This window comes from Trachemys scripta, chromosome 13, assembly GCF_013100865.1.
Source record: "Trachemys scripta elegans isolate TJP31775 chromosome 13, CAS_Tse_1.0, whole genome shotgun sequence".
Taxonomy (NCBI): Eukaryota; Metazoa; Chordata; order Testudines; family Emydidae; genus Trachemys; species Trachemys scripta.
Genome location: NC_048310.1, coordinates 23,232,465 through 23,251,227, shown reverse-complemented (window position 1 = coordinate 23,251,227; position 18,763 = coordinate 23,232,465). Strand labels below are relative to the sequence as shown.

The following is an 18,763-nucleotide window of genomic DNA, read 5'->3' as shown; positions in this document are numbered from 1 at the left end:
TGTGGGTGAGGACAAAGTTCAGCCACCAGGTTAGCTGTGACATTATCAGGGATACTGTTCCTGATAGCTTGTAGTCCATCTTTGTGTGGAATATTGGTGTAGAGGGCTTCTATGTCCATAGTGGCTAGGATGGTGTTTTCTGGAAGATCACCGATGGATTGTAGTTTCCTCAGGAAGTCAGTGGTGTCTCGAAGATAGCTGGTAGCGCTGGTAGCGTAGGGTCTGAGGAGAGAGTCCACATAACCAGACAAGCCTGGGTGCCAATGCCTGAGATGATGGGGCGTCCAGGATTTCCAGGTTTATGGATCTTGGGTAGCAAATAGAATACCCCTGCTCGGGGTTCTAGGCATGTGTCTGTACAGATTTGTTCCTGTGCTTTGTCAGGAAGTTTTTTTAACAGATGGTGTAGTTTCTTTAGGTAATCCTCAGTGGGCTCAGAGGATAATGGCCTGTAAAATGTAGCATTAGTGAGCTGTCTAGCAGCCTCTTGGTCATATTCCAATTTATTCATGATGACGACAGCACCTCCTTTGTCAGCCTGTTTGATTATGATGTCAGGGTTGTTTCTGAGGCTGTAGATGGCGTTGTGTTCAGCATGGCTGAGGTTATGTGGCAAGTGATGTTGCTTTTCCACAATTTCAGCCTTTGCACGTTGACAGAAGCAATCTATGTAGAAATCCAGTCTGTTGTTGCGACCGTCCGGAGGAGTCCACACAGAATCCTTTTTATTGTAGTGCTGGTAGGGGGGATTCTGTGGGTTAGTATGCTGTTCAGAAGTATGTTGGAAATATTCTTTGAGTCGGAGACGTCGAAAGTAGGATTCTAGGTCACCGCAGAACTGTATCATGTTTGTGGGTCTGGAGGGACAAAAGGAGAGACCCCGAGATAGGACAGACTCTTCTGCTGGGCTAAGAGTATAGCTGGAAAGATTAACAATATTGCTGGGTGGGTTAAGGGAACTACTGTTGTGGCTGCTTGTGGCATGTAGCAGTTTAGATAGTTTAGTGTCCTTTTTCCTTTGTAGAGAGGCAAAGTTTGTCTCGTAAATGGCTTGTCTAGTTTTTGTAAGGTCTATCCATGAGGAAGTTTGTGTGGAAGGTTGTTTTTTTATGAGAGTATCCAGTTTTGAGAGCTCATTCTCATCCTTGTAAGTACTCTCACACTTCTTATCACACTGTCTGTACTGGGCTATCTTGATTATCACTTCAAAAGTTTTTTTTCTCTTACTTAATTGGCCTCTCAGAGTTGGTAAGACAACTCCCACTTGTTCATGCTCTCTGTATGTGTGTATATATATCTCCTCAATATATGTTTCACTCTATATGCATCCGAAGAAGTGGGCTGTAGTCCATGAAAGCTTATGCTCTAATAAATTTGTTAGTCTCTAAGGTGCCACAAGTACTCCTGTTCTTTTTAATGGATTATGGGTAGACTCTGTTGTCTGAGAAGGATCATTGGGAAGTGACTGAGCAAGTACACTTCAATAGAAGATCAAAGGCAGGAAATGAGACTAGTTCATAACCCCCACAAGGCAACTGCTGGCAGTGCAAGATTTTGAGAATCAATGGCCTATATGTAGAGTTACCAACTTTCTAATCACACAAAACTGAACACCCCACCCCACCCCTGCCCACCCCTTCTACGAGGCCCCACCCCTGCTCGCTCCATCCCCCCTCCCTCCATCACTCACTCTCCCCCACCCTCACTCACTTTCATCGGGCTGGGGCAGGAGGTTGGGATATGGGAGGGTATGGACTCTGGTCTGGGAGTGTGGGGGCAGAAATGAGGGGTTCAGGGTGTTGAAAAGAGCTCCGGGCTGGGGTGGGGGGTTAGGGCTCCAGCTGGGGGTGCAGACTCTGGGGTGGGGAGGGGAAAGAGGTGTTCAGGGTGCGGGAGAGGGCTCTAGGCTGGGGCTGGGGTTTGGGGTACGGGGGGGGTGAAGGCTCCAGCTGGGGATGTGAGCTCTGAGGTGGGGCTGGGGATGAGGGGGTTGGGGTGCAAGAGGAGGCTCAGGGCTGGGGCAGGGGGTTGGGGTGTGTGGGGGGTGCAGGCTCTGGGAGGGAATTTGGATGTAGGATGGGACTCCGAGCTGGGGCAGGGGGGTGGGGTGTAGGAGGGGGTTGGGATATGGGGTCCCGGCGGCACTTACCGCAGCTCCCAGGAAGTGGCTGCTGGGTCCTTGCAGCCCCTAGGCACATGGGTGGCCAGAGAGGCTCCGCGCCCTGCCCTTGAACTCTCACCTCCCACCCCCACAGCTCCCATTGGTCACGGTTCCTGGCCAATGGGAGCTGCGGAGCTGGCACTCAGGGCGGGGGCAGTGCGTGGAGCCTCCCTGGCCGCCCATGTGTGATGGGGCTGCAGGGGCCTGGTGGCTGCTTCCAGGAGCCGCGCGGAGCCACAGCAGGCAGGGATCCTGCCTTAGCCCCGGGGCCTCTGCTGCCAACCGGACTTTTAATGGCCCAGTCGGTGTTGCTGACCGGAGATGCCAGGGTCCCTTTTCCGCCGGGTGTTCTGGTCGGAACCCTACCTTGATGGCATGTTCTACATGTTATTGGTTACGTCAGTTGTGACAGCCAGCAGCACTCAGCTCATGAGGACAGTTCGATATGGATATTCTAATAACCGTTTAAAATAAAACAATCCATTGTTTGTGGGGAAGCCAGAAATCACTTAAATCCTGATTTGGATGTGGAGCAGCACCTCTATGAAGATATAGCCCAAAGTGGGATAAAAATGTCTTTTAAGACACCTTTAAGGCATCTTTAAGACATGTTTGTTCCTCCCAAATTCTGACATAAGTGAGAGCAGCCCCAGGAGTTGCTCTATGTCAGGGACTGAGAAAAGGGGGGCTGTGCATATGGGTAGTATAAGGCCTTTCTGCCAGCACAGAGACACGTGGGGAATTCCACCCCTCCACACACCAGAAATATTCCTTTGAGGTCAGTTTTGCAGCCCCTTTCTAGTGAGCTAAGTGTTAATTGGTGTGCTCTGCAGCAGTACCTGGGCTGCCTCACGGTGCTTTCCAGAGGAAGATATCCTGGAAATCCTTTTTCTCATATCAAACAAATCCCTGCAAAAGGTCCCTAATGTTGCTGGTGACATTTCGTGCCAGGTTTTTAAAAAGTCTTTTTATTTCTGCATCTCCAGTTTTGTACCCACATACCCGGGTAGGGTGATGTCCAAACATCAGTATTTTCATGCACAGTTATTTGTACAGGCAGGTGTATAGTTACAGTTAAGTGAGGCCCAGCTTCAAAATCAGGCCCAAATGTATGCATGTACCCGGAGAAGGATCAGCTATTAGATAGGGTTCTGAGAAGGTTTACTTGCTTGTTTATAAAGCAGTTTTAAAATGCTCATATGAAAGACACTATGTAAGCAATATAGCAAAGAAGCAATGTTACTTGAGCTTCTTCCTCCATTATCCCAGCAGCACTGATCACTTGAGCTGAGCTCAAAAACTGATGGGGTGTTCTTTTTGCATAGCAAGATTGGAAATAGTTCAGACTCATAAAGCAAGATAGTTTCAGATCAGCCTTGTCAGGTTCCTTAATATCTCTCTGGATGTCTGGCTATCGAATGTAGGAAGACAGATTTAGGCATGTGTGATTACTAATATAGGAAAGGATTACATTCTAATGGTCAGTCCATGTCCCCCCTCTCCCGCAGGAGAATATTTTAGCCAAACCTAGTTAAAAAAAACCTCTTGCAGGTTGAAACTTTGTTGATCCTATTTTTATGGCAAAGGTTAGGGAAGAGCTGGACCAGTTCACCCATAATTCCCAGATGGTGAGAGTGTAGCAAAAGAAGACAAACTTGGCAGGGAAAAGGATCTAACACAGGTCTTCAAAGTAAGAATGATGTTACAGGGTAAAGGAAGGCAGAAGGTGCCAGCTGTCTGACAAAAGAAATATCATTACTCACCCTTAAAGGACACTTGTGCTTGGTATAGTTATGGGTGTATCTTCTGAAATTTCTTTTAAGATAGCTGATTTAGCTTTTATCTTGCTTGTGGTTTTTCCTTTTATGCAGTTAGGGCCCAATTGGAAGCCCTTACTCATGCAAATAGTCCTGTTGACTCACTTGAGTAAGACCTGATCTCATGAGTGAATGCTTGCAAATGTTTGACTGGTTAAAAAAAAACAAGCCCTTCCCGCCCTCATACCCCCACCCCTCCACAAATCTTTGTATCATTGCTAAAAGGGAGACTGCATAAATATACTATCGTCTCTCCAGGATGGGATAAAAATTGCAATGGCCATTCTGCAATGCTCTTGGGTCATAGATCTCCCTCCAAACTCTGCTCTCCTCCTTGCCTGCTTACCTTACTGAGAGGCCGGTATTACTCATGGCTAGACATACATTTGTTTAAAAAAACCCTGAAGATAGAAAGTTTATCTGTGAGTTTTAGTGGCAGAAATTTTATAGTGATCATCACTCTGACTATGGGATGTTTCTTACATTTTACAAGTGTAGGGATGATTGAAACAGAATAGCGAAAATTTGGTGTAAAAACAGGACTACTGAGATTAAACAGGTTGAGAGTTGTCTGGCAGCTCCAAATACTGCAGAGAAGTATAGCTCTAGAGTGCAGCAAATTTAATCTTTGAACAGGTTTATTGTTTTATCAGTTTTTTGTTTAAGAAGGGTTTCATTATATATAACATTGAGATAATTTTTTGCATAGCAGATTTATTCAACAGGTTTATTCTTTTAACAACTCATATTGCATTTCACCATTTGGTATGTGGGGTCTTATTCATCAAACAAGTTTATTACTTTATCAAGTAAGAATTTTAAAAAAGTTTTACTAATAATACACAATGTGTTAAGATTTATGGGCAGCACATTATTCTATTAGGATTTTTAGCCTTGTGCGAGGCACTGGAGAGGGATGATGCAAGTCAGTTGCATTGTTACCACGGAGTAATGTAAGCTACATAGTTACTACATAGCAATGCTTCTGAAAACAATAGTAATTACACTGTACCTCATATTCTCTTTTGATAACTGTAACATATCTCCCTTTGCTGCCCCAGTGTTTTAAAAACACTGAAAGTCCAAATACAATGACCCTGACTAAATTGGTGTTGTAAATTAGAACAACAAAGTGAGATAAAAAGCAATATTGGCACTGGCAATAAACTGGAATTGTGTGATCGTTTGATGCACATTATCTACCTCTAGGCCACAGGTTGATCAGAATCACAGAGATTGGATTGGTAGCCTACTTGTGAACCTGTGTAGGGGCATGGCCATATTTGACATCTCCACAAGTTCTGTTAAAGTAATGACATAGGATTGAGCGATACTGACAAGGCAATCCTCAAATCATTTTTACAAGGTCCATCTTCCAAAGGGAATGGCATGAAAATTCAGGCAGCTGTCACCAGTTTGTAGCTCCTGTTTAGGAGCATAGTTAAAAGTAGCTCTGGGCACTGAGTTATCTTGTATTTTTAGGTTTGTGCCCATCTTTCTACTTCTATGTGGAGCGGCGGAGGATTCATATTTTTAAAAAAAATCTTCAGCTACTGTGACCTTTATTATTATTTGTCCTTCTGTAACATGTATAGCAAATTCAGTAAAATCTGATTTGCCCTAATAACAAGGAAGATCCATTGCAGATTTTCATATGTTGTGAACTAGCAATTAAGAAAGTGCATAAACACGCACACATGCACACAGAGCAGGTAATCTGCATTGCAGAGTGTACTTTGTTCATGTGTTATAAATGTAGTGAAAACTATTTATATTTTATACTGATCCCCTTGTCCTGAAATCTTTACTCATGTAAATTGTCCTTAGTCATGGGATTAATCTAGTTGAATTCAATAGGATTACTCGTATGGAAGGAACATGAAGAATTGAACCCTATATTAGTAAAGTTACTGTTGCATATATTATAAAATAATGAAGTTTTCATAATATAATGTGCTTTGGCTTTCTGCTACTAAATCTTCACTGAGCCGTGGGGGGCTGCCATTTTTCTGGGGAAATTACTGGGCTTGTTTATGAAGAAAGTAAGAATTATTGAGGTTCTAGTGTACAGTAGATATTTCCACAGACTTGTGAAACCATTATTTTTGGACTTAATAATAGATGTATGTTTTAATTGTGAAAACTGTGTTTAGCTATTTTATTATAGAAGTTCTTATTTTTAAAGAATTGCTTTAATGTACTGACTTTTACTTGATAGCCTGAAAACTTCTAAGGTACCTGTCTGGCTTGTTGGTTGGTTGTATTCTTTGGGTACATAATTTGCTTTAATTAAAGCACCTAAACAAATAATTTCTAAAGACTAACTGTGCCATTTGGCACAGCCCCTGATTCCTCCAAACATACCAAGTTCTTTTGGTAGCACTCAACTGATTAAATAAAGAAAAGGTTCTGATGTGTGGGAGGAACAGCTAATGTATTCAGAAATGATACTGACACTTTGGGTGAAATTCTGACTCCACTCACTTCAGTGTAGCCAGGATTTCACCCAATGCCAAGACTCCAATTGACTTCAATAGGGTCAAGATTTCACCTTTTGATCTTAAATCCTGCTTTCTTCCTCTGATGTTTGAGGTGAGGAAAGTAATGTGTTCTGTCCTGCAGTCTGACCCCTCCTGACTGGTACAGTAAGGAAGCATATTTTGTCTTGTATTTTGTGTTTCAGTGGAACTCAGTCTACTTTCACTTGCACTGTCTTAGTTTCATTGATTTGCAGAGGAATTACTCCTAGATTCCAGTGGTTTAAGTGAGGGAAGAATCAAGACCAATATCTTGAACATTAACTTTATTTAAATATGCTTTTTTTGTGGATTTAATTCTCTGCACTTTGAAAAAGTGACATGTGGGAGAGATGAACCCACCAGGAGTTCATCAGCCTGTTGTGAACGTTTGCTCCACACTTCAAGAAAAGTGTTGATCAGCTCATGCCAAATGACAGTTCTGGCTGTGTAGGTTCTTTGTGGACCTCATGTATTCCTTTTAATAGGCAGGTCTGAGTGTGACTAGATCCGTGTTCTTGTTACTAAGCAATCCCATGCTGTAGAATTCCAACATGGCATTGACAGCTGATGCCAGTTGTTTACACTGTTGACTCTTATTAATCCAGTTGATTTTCACCTCTTCCTATATCATAATGTATGTGGATGACTTACTTGAAGCTATTGATACATCCAAAGCGTGCAAGGATCTATCAGATACCTCCCTTGGATTTAAGGTCTTATGGTGGCAGCATGCAACTTTATAGCTGCACTGTCCCCAGTCTGGTCGTACTCAGTGTTGCTGTATAACCTTCTCTACTACACTACTAAATTGCTCTATGGAGATGATCCATTAAGAATCACAATAAAGCTTGAATGTTTGAATAACCTTTGAAATTATTGACAAATCAGCCCCAATGGGCTGCCTAGGAGCCTAATGTGGAGCAAAAGATCGATGATAATACTGCAGAGACAGGAACCAGACTGCAGCAGTGAGGGGATATGTCATGTGATTTTTGCATGCTGCCACTAGAGCACAAGTATAGCAGGGATAATGTGCCATATTGGTGCATGCTGTCTCACTTCTCATGCCACTGGGTATAGGACAGTCTGACCAGGTGTTGTATTTGCAACTAGGGCTGGGCTTCTTTTGAAGTTTTGCTTAACTCAAATTGGCAGGTTCAGGTCACCCTGGGGTTGCATCCCATGGCAGTCTTCCTTCAGGCATTGAGGCTTGCATGAACTCGAAACTTCAAGCACTATGCAAAATTCCACGTGAACCCTGAAAAATCAACAATATTATAACGATATCTAGTCTGTCTCTCAAGATCCTTATATGGGCTTCAGCATCATGCAATCTGAGCACCCTACAGTCTTTTTTATCCTTGCAGCACCCCAAAAGTATCTCCCTTTTATAGATTGGGACCTCAGGGACAGGTAGATTAAGTGATTTGCCCAAGATCCTAAAAAAGTCTGACACTACCAGGAATAAAACCTAGGTCTGCATAATTCAAGTTGAGTGCCCTACCTGCTTGGTCATTCTTCCTCCCTACCCCTCTCATCAGCAACTAGGTCCTTTCCCTTTCCCTTAGGCATCTCCACAGAAGTGAGGAGGGCTTACTGCCCTACAACTCTTCCTTCTGATCCTACAGAGTGTAGCCAGCTAGCCTGTTTTCTCTCATCCCCTTTCTTAATCTGGATGGGTTTTTTTCTGGGTGGGCTTTCTTAATCCGGGATGTTTGAAGCTAGGTGTCTTTGGCCTGGGTTTGTCTTTCTTTGTGAAAGCTTCATACAGCCATAATAACTTTTTATAATTAGTAATACAACTTCTTTATTAACAGCATCTCTCCTCCTGTAAAAAGGGCAATTGAGTAAAGTTTATTCATAATGCTCCGGTGTTTGGTGGAGACTACAGTAAAGTTCAAAGAGCCATTATTTTCATTTCCCCAATAAATGTATTCCACCTGCATCTATTTAGCGCAATAGTGACCTCTAATGGCTGGTTAGATTAATGATATCTCAGGAGAAATATAGCTGACATTAATTCTTATTTAAAGGTAGAAGTATGGATCTGTAGCAGGTATTTCCCCCTTCATTCTGAGCACACCTTTAGAAAGGTCAGCTCTTGGAAAGATCTGAGAATCTGTTCCTTTTCCCTTGTGCTGGATAAAGGCACCTGACCTTTCAGTGATCCTAATTTCTCTTTCTTTTTTCCACCATCCTGCCTATTATTTATTGAAGCTGAATGGATCTTGTTTTTTTTAATAGTTTCTAAAAGAAGTGACCAAAGGCAGCGATGACACAAGTTAATATTCATCATATCTTTGCAGAATAATACCTTTGTGTAAAACTTGAATGGCAATATCATGTAATAGTGTCACATTTTGTGTTACACCAGGAGATGTTAACTCATTCAACTCACTGAAGTTCTTGGTGGTGGATCTATTATTAATGTTTGCGGGGGGGTAGAGAGTACACCCTAATTCTTAGCACCAGAGCTAGCCTTGACAAGTATTAGGGCTGCTTCTGGACAAGCCTAACTTGCCCCATTAATGTATGATCCTTAATGGACACCATATTGGTAGAGGCTAGGCCTATGATAGAAGAGATGTGCTGACCCACTCTCTACTCCCTATACTAAGTGCGGGGGTGGAGCAGCAGGTACAGGGCCCAAGGCTGGTGCATCTGTGTCAGCAGGGAATTTTTCTGCTGGCCATTTGCAGTATGTAGCCCCTTTGTGCCTCCCCAAGGATGCAAAGGGGCTGGATCTGATCAGGGAATCTAGCTCAGAATGTAGAGGACAACTTAAATGTCAAGATTGTTACATTTATTTTGCAGGCAGGGAGTTACAGGGCGACATGAGCCTATTCCAATCCCAGGAGGCATGAGGACAGGAAATCCATGGGACCCAGAGAGAGGATGTGTGAAATGAATGCATAGTACCTGATTTTCCCCTTGGCCTTGACTGCCTATCTGATTGAGTGCAGTGCGTCAGGACTTCAGAATACCCCAAGATCTGTCAGGGCTGAGGACTGAGCAAACAGAACACAAAAGCCAGGAGCAGCTGGAAAGAAATGAGGAAAAGGTCAAGTTCCTTCAAAATTGCTTTGATTAAAGTAACACATTTAATTGGGGTGGGGGGGCTTTTTTTTACACATTAAAAATAATGTTCATAAATCTTGTAGCAGCCAGTGAGAGAAACTTGGACAGGAATAGAACAGGGCTGGGTAATGGAGTGAAATGGAGTGCACAATACCAAGAGGGAAGGGCAGTGGAGGGCAAGGAACCAAGTAGGAAGGGGAAATAGATCAACGGAGGTAGGAGACAAGGTGCAGTGGAAAGTAGATTGGACCAATGCTGGAGAAGGAAAGGGAGGACCTAAAGAAAATGGGAAAGGCTCAAGGAATGGTAGGAGGGTAGAGAGAACTAGAGAGAGCAGAAGGCAAAAGAAAGTGAAGAGCATACTCACCAGCAACCACACATCACACAACAAAAACACTAACCCAGGAACCTATCCTTGCCAACTCTGTCCACATATCTATTCAGGGACACCATCATAGGACCTAATCACATCGGTCACACTATCAGAGGCTCGTTCACCTTCACATCTACCAATGTGATATATGCCATCATGTGCCAGCAGTGCCCCTCTGCCATGTACATTGGCCAAACTGGACAGTCTCTATGCAAAAGAATAAATGGACACAAATCAGATGTCAAGAATTATAACATTCAAAAACCAGTCGGAGAACACTTCAACCTCCCTGGTCACTCAATTGCAGACCTCAAAGTCACAATACTCCAACAAAAAAATTTCAAAAACAGACTCCAACGAGCAACTGCAGAATTGGAATTAATTTGCAAACTGGACACCATTAAATTAGGCTTGAATAAAGACTGGGAGTGGATGGGTCATTACACAAAGTAAAAACTATTTCCCTATGCTAATTTTCCCCCTACTGTTATTCACACCTTCTTGTCAACTGTTGGAAATGGGCCATCCTGATTATCACTACGCAAGTTTTTTTTCTCCTGCTGATAATAGCCCACCTTAATTGATTACTCTCGTTATAGTTGGTATGGCAACACCCATTTTTTAAATGTTCTCTGTATATATATATCTTCCTTCTGTATTTTCCACTGCATGTATCCAATGAAGTGGGTTTTAGCCCACGAAAGCTTATGCTCAAATAATTGTTAGTCTCTAAGGTGCTACAAGTACTCCTTGTTCTTTTTGCTGATACAGACTAACACGGCTGCTACTCTGAAACCAGAGTAGTTCTGTATATCCACACAGGATCCCAGTATCTGCTACCTTTTGCCATTTGTTTTTTAAAAAGTTAGGTTTTCCAGCATGATTGTTCATTTTAAAAGGATATTATTTGATAACATGCTTTTTCCCTAGTGGGAAACTTTAAATTTGGTTCATTCTAGCTAGGTTTTTTTAATTTGTCATCACAGCAAAGTGTCTTCTTCCCAGGGCCGGCTCTAGGCACCAGCCAAGCAAGCTGGTGGTTGGGGCGGCAGCTTGTAGGAGGCAGCATTCCGCCCAATCCTAGGGCGGCACGGCCGCTTTTTTGTTGTTTTTGTTGTTCCTGTAGGGGGCAGCGACGTGGAGGACGGGGGCGCCCTGCAGCAAGCCCGGCAGGCAGCCCGCGTCCTTCCCTCACAACTGACCGGAGCGGTGCGGAGCCCTCCCGGCAGGGGGCACGGCGCGAGGGGACGTGTGGCCGCCCCCCTTCTTTCTCTCCCCCTGCTCCTTCCCTCCCTCCCCCTCTGCAGGGCAGGGAGTCCCCCTGCACCCTGGCTCCAGCCGCGCCGCAGGTTGTTTTTTTTGCTTTGCTGTTCTGGCCGCCGCAGTTTTTTTTTTTTTTTTTTTTTTTGCTTGGGGCGGCCAGAAAGCCAGAGATGGCCCTGCTTCTCCCCCAACAACAGATTAAGATCCTGTTCTATCCACTCATGCTAGAATCAGCATCCAAATGACCAAACTAACTATGCTGGTATCCTTCCCTATTCCAGCACTTGAATCATCCCATCATCACTTGTTTCAGCACTGAAGCTACCTCGACGTTTACCTACTCCAACCTTTCCTTCTTCTTGTGAACTCGTGTGCCTCGGGTATCGGGTATTCAGATGCTGCTCTGGAACCAGCATCCAAGCTGCCTGAGCCTGACCCTCAATGCAAATATCTGCAAATATCAGAATTAGTGACTAAGGTGTCTGGGAGTTACAGGGTATGGACTACGCCCCAGCCTTTAAGTTAAACAAACTAGAGTGAAACAAATTTAAAATGTTCCACTGGGGAAAAAAATATGACCAAATAGCTGGGAGTACCCCTTTAGTGCACCAGACCCTATGGGGCTAACTTTTCCACAAGGCAGACCATGCAGCTTCCACAACTTCTGACTGGGCCTTTGGGCTCCAGCAACCCCTATTTCTCACCATGGCTCCCAATAGTGAAGCCAACTGAGATTAAACACCTGAGAGAGGCTTTTCTTTCTTGGGAGCAGTGCAAACTGAGTATTTGTAGTGATGCAGGTTTCAAAACATGGTAGCATTTATTAGTTTCCTGGAATGCAGCAATGGAGAGACATGCTAGTATGGGAAAGGTAAACATAAGACAGTCCATTTTGAATATGGGTGGTGGGGAGGAAACCATGGTCCAAGCTATGCTCTCCTGAGATGCAAGTTCTCTCTCTTGCTCTCAGTTCCTGTGTCCCCCTTTCCAGCATCAGCCCTAAGACAAAGTTACCGGACACCTCTTGCCTTTGTTCTCCAAGTAGGGGCTTTTTGTTCTGCTTCCCTGCACAGAGGTGAGTGGGAAATAACTTGCTGTGGGAGTTAATGTTCCCCCATTGTCTCTGTAGAGTCTTCCATTCCAGTCAAAGCTAGTGGCTTTGTATCCCAAACACCTAGCCCTTCTCCCCCTTGTCCCAGAGAGAAAATTAATGGGTAACAATACCTAGTGGGGAGGTATAGGGTCATACATCTTGGCCAAAAACACTTACCAAATTTTACCAAATTACCAAAAATTACTAGTCAGAGATTGAGGCCTCCTGGGAACTGTACATGTATATAACAAAAAGCTGATCCCTGAGCTTACAATCTAACTATAAGGCAAGAAGCCACCATTGTCTTCTTCCTATGGCTGATGTAAATGTAGAGCAACAGCTGTAATTTTATATTTAGATTGTTAAGCCAGACAACTGCGTGATTGTAACACAACTCGTGTTAAGCCAGAGTGTATTGCTGAGATGCCTCCTTTATATTTGTGAATTGGACATTGAGTTGTTATATGTTCCATGGCCTCTTCTGGCAGCCCACAGTCGCACACTGAAGAGTCTTCAACTTCCATTTGTGCAGCAAGTATCTACATTTGCCATGATTTGTGCAGATACAGTTTAGCCTTGCCCATAAGCTTCATGGGAGATCAAAGTCATCTCTTCTGCATCTGATCTTTCACAAGGTGTTTTTTGGTGACTTCTTGTGAACCATAGTAAACGTGTTAGACGGGGGGAGAACAAAGTGATGGAAATTATCTGATGTATTGTGGGGTGAAGCCCTGCACCAGTGAAATCAGTGGAAGTTTTGGTCAGCAGCATAGTGACCTGAGGTTTACAAAGCTGGGGATATAAGCAAAGAATTCTTTAAAGCGGTGGATATACTTTCAGATCACAGCCAAGAGGCAATCACAAAGTGAATACAGAGCTGGTATAGAACTTCTGAAGGGGAACTAAAAGCTTGATCCTGCAGCATTGAAGCTACTGGGAGTTTGCCATAGGTTTCAATGGGAGCAGGACTGAGCCCTAGTAGAAGAGTTGATATTTGTATTTAGTTTGACCAAATCAGTCCTAATGAAACTGAGGGAAATGGATTCTGTGTACAATTATATCAGCAGAACTTATCCTTGGACCCTGAGGGAGCTCTATTTGAACTAGGTCTTGGGGAATAACTTGGCTCAGAACAATGGGATCCTGCATGAGACTTATCAGGCATTTGGTGACAAGGAGATGGAGAATCATCTAAAATGTAGATGATGCAAAGCTGTTCAAAAACATCTAATTAGGTGTATTGGTCAGGAAATAACTGCTATGTTTATTAAAGTCAACCACAATTCAGAGTCAGATGAAACCGTAGATTGGGTGGGGGGGAGAGGTGGGTAAGGAAACAAAAGACCTTTGCTGAAGGTATTCACACAATAATGTTATGAGAGGACTTCCCCCGGTTTACAGATATACATTTTATGCCTGGAAGAGGAGTAAGAGAGAAAATGCTGATCAAGTTACAAATCATACGGGTGGATTTCAATGGACCTATGTATATAGGCGGACTAGTGCAATGAGTAGTGGATGCTTTTCTGAAGCACAAGCACTCATTTTTAGTCAATACATTAATCCAGGGGTTCTCAAACTTCATTGTACCGTGATCCTCTTCTGACTACAAAAATTACTACACAATCCCAAGAGGGGGGCCCGAAGTCTGACCTGCCCAAGCTCTGCTGCCCTGGGCGAGGGGACCAAAGCTAAAGCCCAAGGGCTTCAGCCCCAGGTAGGGGGCCTGTAACCTGAGCCCCGCTGCCCAGGGCTGAAGTCCTCAGGCTTCGGCTTTGCCCCGGGAGGTAGGGCTCAGGCTTTGGCCTTGGGCACCAGCAAGTCTAAGCCAGCTCTGATGACCCCATTAAAATGGGGTCGCGACTCACTTTAGGGTCCTGACCCACAGTTGGAGAACTGCTGCACTAATTCAACACAGGAAATGGTATCTGCTACCAAGGAAAGAGAACTGTAACTGGACATATTTTCAGGAGGCTGCAGGCCAGGCACAGCCTTGATCCCAGTTCAGATCAGAATCAAGGAATGATGACATATCTAGTTCCCAGAGACCCACAGACTGAATTGCATAATGGGGAAGGGGGCAGGGAAATTAAGGCGCTCCCATTTGTTTATTGAGAGTGACATTAGGGAGGGAGAAGGACCTACAGTGGTGGTTCTTTTGAGAGAGCATAGAAAAGGGCCAGGCTACGCTACAGAGCCGGGGAAGGAATCAGCTTAGGGGAGGAGACTATGAAAAGGCAGAAGCCCTGGAATCCCAGCAGGGGAGAGATAGTACTCAGTTATGGGTGAAGCTGTGGTCTGAATAGGACCTGCAGAGAGCAGCCTGGAAAGGAGCCTGATGAAGAATCATAAAAACAGAGTTGTGAAGGAGCAGGAACTGTTGGGAGAGGTAATTTGTTTGCCACCTGAAGAGGCAGGCGACTAAGGAATTCTTTATCCCTTAGGTTGGGGAGGGTGTAAATGACTACTGATCATCAATAATGCATCAACAGTAATGAACTTGAATAAGGGGTTAAAGGTTAGACCTTTGGTGGAGAAAGGAGAAAGATGTATCCTGAGATGACAGAACTGGAATTGGCTTCAGGCCTAGTAATGGGCACCCTCTTTTATTTAGCAGTCATAAGGAATGTGGGAAGATGCCTCACCCATCACTCACCCGCATCAAGGGGAAGATACTGGATCCTGGTAAGAAGAGGGTTTTTTTTACCTGTCTAGAGTGGAAAATCACCAAAACTACCCAACATGCCAGAATGAAATTGATGCACAGCCATGCATCCTGACACCAGAAAGGTAAGAACCCCTTACTAGACCAGAAGACCATACCTAAAACTCTGCCTCAGTGTGTTCAAATACATTTTTTCTAATATCCACATATCACAGAGGATATTTGCTACTTGGTCTATAATTATAGCTAGTAGGGAATATTCTTTTTTCTGTTCTTGCTTGCTTGAAAAACTACTATAATGACTAATGACCAATTCAGTCGATAACGTTTATTCATCAAGAGTTGATCTAAGACACAAACAACGTGATAAAATTGACGACTTTGCAAGGCAGCCAGGATCTCACAGATCAGCTTGTGAGCACTAGATGTTTGCCATTCACTGTGCTTCATTCACTGTAAATTCATATAGAGCATACAGGTATACTACTTATTCCACACTGGTCCCATCCTGATTTAAAATCCTACATGTGTTATTGATGTACTCGGCTAAAAAACTAGCAATTACTCATTTTATGTCATACCTGTTCTCTGTTGTTATTTTTCCTAAGACCCAAATGTGGGGCAAAGGCCCACACAGGAAGGGGGAAGTAGTTACGGAAACCTAAATTGCATGGGATTTATTGCTTTAATGTAACCAATATGTTCTACAGTCTCTGGTTCCTGGAACAGTGCTTCTGATATTAACCTTGCTGCCATAATAGCAGAAAGGACCCCAGGTTTGCCTGGGATGGAGTTCAAATCTAACAACATCCTATGCAATCCTGGGATTCCCTCGCTACTCTTGTGACAGCAATGTTTACGTCAGAAAAATGTCTCAGGAAAATACACATGGACCTCAGTGCCAGATGCGCAAAAAGTAAGGCTCATGGGTCCAAATCATTACTCAGGCAAGACTCCCATCAAAGTTATTAGGAGTTTTGCCTGAGTAAGGTCTGAGGATTGCAGAATTTCACTCAACATGATTAGCGCTCCTTGTAATCAGGGACAGTTGGGAGGTATCTCAGAGTGTTTGTTTTTGGTTCTTATAATGAAAATGAGATCCCTTGTGTAGCCTCTGCCATTTTGCACGTCAAACTGAAAGAATATATGCTCGTCATAGGCATTAGTGTCTGAGCTTAACGACAGAAACTTCAGACAAATAAATCCATATGCCATGAAGGATTTTCCTAATGAAATGGAAGTACAGTATTGTTTACGCAATGTTCTTTAGACTGTTTTCAAACAGAAAATGCTGGACGTTGTTGCAATCCATAGATATCCACTAATGTGGACAGAAATTAAAATGTAATATTAAGCGTCAGGTTCTCTTAACTTTTCCCAAAGTATTTATGCAGTTGCTCTGAGCACCCCCTCTGAACTTTTCCCCTCATGGTGTTTTTTTTTTATTGACATTCCAGCCCTTGAAACAAGGTCTTCGCTCCTTTTCTCATTTCAAGATCTTGTTTTGGGAAAGCTCTAACACCTGTCCACTGATCGCCTGCCAGTCTGCATCTGTGCCCAGCTGACAAGGCTGTCTGCTTTGACTAATGATGTGATTGATGGACAAAATAAGGAAGAACACACAAAAAAACATTTCTGTCTGGTCTGGTGTGTCAGCAAGCCTTCATCAAGTGGCTGCTGAAGGTATATTTTGCTGCATGCCTCATTACACAGTAATGGCATTCCCAGGCAAAGCTGTTTCTTTTCATGACACAAGACAGCAGGCAGCTTTATGGACTCTGGGCCTATCAAGCCTGGAGGAGAGAAGCACTAAAGAGTGGTCATTTCCAAAAGTGCCTCAAGTTGCTTTTTTGTTGTCATGAATTTAATATGAATCAACACAATATGAAATGAGCATGAGGAATTTTAGTGACTAGTCATTTTTTAAGACTGCTGTCTAAACAGCCATCAAGGAAAAAAAAAAACATTTTCTTCTACCAAACCTGTTGCAAAAAGAAGTCATCTGTCAATTTTATTACATTAAAAAAGTACACATAGGCATATAGTCCAAACAAATGTCTGCTCCACTGCTAAACATGTGGAAAATGCCACATATCTGAAGCAAAAAAGGCAATTCACTAAGCGGCTGAATGCAATATTTAACCACTAAGATGGCCCTCTCTTTAGAGCTGTATGAAGAACATTCATATACACTATGTACATTAGAAGATTGCCTACTTCAGGTAACAATAATTGTGATAGCAATTAGGCACTGAGATATGAGGCTAGGGTGACCAGATGCTCCGATTTTTATAGGGACAGTCGCGATATTTGGGACTTTTTCTTATATAGGCACAAATTACCTCCCCACACCCTGTCCTGATTTTCACACTTGCTGTCTGGTCACCCTATATGAGGCTATACAAAGGCAACCATGAACCCCACATACAGCTTGTAGCAAGGTATAAATAGGAATAATCTATTGTGTAAAGAATAAAGGGTTGAAGGAATTTACCTTCCCTTTTCTGTTGATCCAGCTTTGCTTTTTTACCCACTGTAGATTTTAAATATGTACTGCACATTTCACTCTGCTTTATCATTCAAATGGCTTGTTTTCACATAGCTTTCTCTATCCTGTGAAGATTTTGTGCTTCCTATATGTTAAATTTGATAGTTTTCCATTTAAAAATATTTTTAGAAGGAGAAACAGTGAAAAATAAGTTTTAATTTCTTAACCAAAAGTCTTTTTCCCCCTCCTGGCATGATGGTCTCTTACCATAGTGAATAATTGTGAATAATCTGTGATTTTAATGAGTTGTGATTAGACAAGAAGCCCTTCTTCATGTAATAAATACTCCATGATAAATTAGAAAATGTATAGGAGTTCTTTATTCCCATTTAAAGAGAGAGAAAAACATCAATGTAAATTCTTGTTATGACAAATGTAAGAGATAATCTTTTAAAGTGCATTTAATTTACTGTAATAGTCAGAGCCACTTTATCGATGCCTAAGAGTACAGAAAAAATGAATACAGAATAATTCAAAGCAAATAAATAGCATGATTAAATTCAGCATGGCACTTACTTACAGACACAATCATATTATCCTTACATATGAGTTAAAATAATAATAATGGAAATACCATTTTTGATTTAAGAATAAGACTCCTATGTAGACATGAATAACTAATGGGAGTTGTTAAAGGCTGTTAACCTACCTTCTTGAGTCTCAATACTAAATAAGGCAATTCCAGACTCAACGAAAGAAATTCTGTTGATTTGAAAAGTTTAAACAAAATAATTATTCTATCAACTGCAATAGGGAGCTAAATATCAAACACCTGCACATTTCCAATGAGTTCTCTTTTGAAAACCAGAAGCAGCTGGGTGGAGGAGAGGCCATTTTATCAGTAACCAATAGGTTTCTGTGCTCCACTGACCTTGAAGTCAATACCAGTGCCAAGGGCTCACTGTCTGCTGTTTCTTCTTGCATTATTGGTTTGAGAAACATAAAAATGTCACAGATTTACTATAAATCACAATTCAGTTGGGTTTTGTTGTCTTGGTGCATTTTTTTACTTTAGCAAAGGCTGGTCTTATTCATTTGCAATTTCTGGGTAAAGTGTACAGTAGTTAGCAGAATGTGTCTCACTGCATATCCACAGAGTTTTAATGTTTTCCTTTAAAATAAGGGTCATCACATTTTCATGTATGTGTAGATTGCTGCTAATTCCTGGTGGATAGCAACGGAAGTCATGAGTGCACTCTCGCCGCTACATCTGGAACACAATATGGACAAAAAGAGAGAGAGGCAG

At 42.7% G+C, this 18,763-nt stretch overlaps 2 long non-coding RNA genes across 2 annotated transcripts in view; one reads left to right on the top strand and one right to left on the bottom strand.

Moving 5' to 3' along the window:
- Nucleotides 1–4,692: 4,692 nt before the first annotated feature.
- On the bottom strand, nucleotides 4,693–18,301 carry LOC117886858. The gene is made up of 3 exons (XR_004648070.1): nucleotides 18,167–18,301; nucleotides 9,417–9,537; nucleotides 4,693–7,755 (listed from the first exon to the last, which is right to left on the bottom strand). It is a non-coding gene; the product is annotated as an uncharacterized LOC117886858 (long non-coding RNA).
- Nucleotides 14,930–18,763, top strand: part of LOC117886860 — a 163,438-nt gene continuing 159,604 nt past the window's right edge. The window contains exon 1 of the long non-coding RNA XR_004648071.1: nucleotides 14,930–15,094. This is a non-coding gene — a long non-coding RNA (uncharacterized LOC117886860). The remainder of the gene's footprint in view (nucleotides 15,095–18,763) is intronic.